This window comes from Fukomys damarensis, unplaced genomic scaffold (assembly GCF_012274545.1).
Source record: "Fukomys damarensis isolate Sample0158 unplaced genomic scaffold, DMR_v1.0_HiC HiC_scaffold_30, whole genome shotgun sequence".
In the NCBI taxonomy this organism is placed as follows: Eukaryota; Metazoa; Chordata; class Mammalia; order Rodentia; family Bathyergidae; genus Fukomys; species Fukomys damarensis.
Genome location: NW_022900942.1, coordinates 3,334,181 through 3,336,927, shown reverse-complemented (window position 1 = coordinate 3,336,927; position 2,747 = coordinate 3,334,181).

The following is a 2,747-nucleotide window of genomic DNA, read 5'->3' as shown; positions in this document are numbered from 1 at the left end:
AAATAAAAACAGGTATACCTGTGGAAAAAAATGAAACATAACCAATATGTAGCTGGCACAAATATTCTCCCAAGTGAGCCAACAGAGAGCCCAGAAGTCTTTTACGGAAATTTTCTGTTCTATGCTGTTGATGTTAGGAAGTCCTTAGAGAGTGCAATAATTTGTTTGAAATTGGGCAATTACAAGCTGTGTTCACTGAGCCTATGAAAGTATATAGTAGCAAGTAATCTATCCATGGGCCATTTCTTCAGTAAACTTTCTTTCCAGTCCTTTGGTTTGATGATTTCAGTCCAGGTGATACCTGTGGCTACTGCTTCTTTGGGTCTCTGCTTCAGAAAGATCCCACCTGAGACTGCATTCCTATCAATCCCGAGAACAAATCTTTGCCTTTACTGGGCAACACATCAGGTCTGCATTCTTTTACCATGTCATAGCAGAGAAATACCCCAAACCAGTAAGTGCTGAGACAGAGGGTGGAGGAAAGACCATGAGCAGCATTGTTTCCTTATCACAGGGACTATTATGCAATTTGGGTAGCCCAGTAGTAGAATACATATGTTCAAAGTTTGAACTGTGAGGACTGTGAAATTTATCTATGTGTTTATAATGAAGGCCCAAAAATTATCAAAAATTTTCTTTCTTCTCACATTGATTCTATTTCCAATAGGCATCACATCCATGCCAGCTGATAATGGACCTTGAAATTATTTCCATAGCATTTCAAGAGGATTATGAAGGTGGTGATCAGGAGGCTCAGGATGAAGACAGTTTCCTTAACAAGAATAATAGTTATTGAGCCATTCCTGGATGTCAGGTGCTGGGTCCTGCATTCTATGTAGAGAGCTTGAGTTCATCTTCACAGTCTTCCCTATGCTAGAAATGCTACATTATTTTACTGTACAGAATAGAAAAGAACACAGCATTTTGATGTAATTTGTCATAGGTGTTTTATTTTAAAACACTGAATGGAGGTGTCTGATAAGAGCCACATCACACCTAGGCATGAGAATGGTGGCAGATTATTTCTTTGAGATATCAGGCATATACTTCTTTTTGACACTCCAGGAAGAATTCTCTTCATCACTGGGCATTCCTTTTTGGAGGTTCCTGACAGAGCACAAAGTGTAGCAGCGAGTGATACCAGCTGCATCCATTTAGTAATTACAGTCATTGATCACCAAGATCACAGAAAGTGTGGACATGTGATAATTCAGGACACATATCACTCTTTCCTCATTCCAGAATATCCTCACTCCTGTCCATATCCTCCTTCAATATTGTAATCAGCTCACTCTGTCTCAAAAGGATACTGAAACTCAGGTCTCAAAATTTCTGTCTACTCTGGAATGTAAAGCAGCTATCTGACATGCCTGTACCTGCAACTAAGACCCCTGGGTCTCTGCTTAGAATGTCATGATGTTGACAGTAGAAGAGATTAGGGAATCCTACCCAGCCACTGACGATTTTATTTCAACTGGTGTATGTTCCAATTATTATTTCTTGAGCACAGGGAAGGTTGATAGTATCTTTGAAAATCAGGGTCTGAGTTGATTTCTAGCTGAGACAACTTCACTGAGTGTAGATTAAACAAGAGTTCTCTCAGAATAATTTATGCTGAATGCATAAAATGGGGCAAATACATGTTAGTTATTATTAGCAAAAGTAAGATTAATCTTCACACCATTCAACTAAAATATCTTGCGATCTGGTTACTTTTCCCTATTTCTGTAATGTTCCATTTCAAGTTTATCCTTCTGTGGGTATAGTATGTTTATTTGGAGAGGAATGGCTACCTCTCATTTCTACAATGTGTTGATTCAAGTAAGCATCAAAAGTAAAACAATGGTTGGGCATGGTGACAGACTCAGGCAATCCCAGCTACTTGGTAGGTTGTGACAGAAAGATCAAAAGTTCAAAGTCAGCTGGTGTAAATTAGTGAGATTCTGCCTAAACAAATCACAGTGACAATGATGTAGCTAAATATACCTTTGATTTAATGCCATCCCCTGGGAAAACAAAAAATTCATTGAGTAATTTCACCCTTTGTTCACAAATCCTGGCCATAAACAATGAGGCTTGAACACACGTGGTGCTTTCCCATCTTCACTTTCATCCTATTATTCAAATACTATGTTCGATATTTTCATGGGCAAAAGAAAGCAGAAGATATATTGAGGGAACTGTATTAGGCCTTGGTTTTCAGGATAGAGGGCAAATCACGGGGGTTCCATTGTATGACAAGAAATTGCCCCCTGAGAGCAACCGTGGGGCCTTCGGTGACCTGGGGGTGGGGACGTGCTTGCCGTTCTCACGTGGAGAGGGAGGGTGGTGAGTTAAGCGCCCCTCCCATTGGCCAAAACCAAGTTGCACAGAATGAGTGGGAAGGAGGTGATAGAGAAAAGCCAAACACACCTCCCTGCAGTCCACACCCACCAGGGCGCTCCGGAAGCGGTGTAGCTATGTAGCTCCTGGGAGCCCCGTGGCCTTGGGGATGTCCACCGAGGAAGGAGCACACGCGGATGCATGCATGTGAAGGCATGGGCCGTGGGGACCTTTCTCTGCCCTACACCTGGCTCTGTCACCAGGATTTCAGCCTGGATCAGGCGTGGCACCTGCTTCACAGCATCCTTTCCAGCGCTTTGGGTGGAGCTCAGCTGTCCCCAACCGACACCCAGCCCCACCCACACCGCCGTACCCATCCCGGCTGTTCTCATTGGGCTTCTACGGGTGTGTGTGTGTGTGTGTGT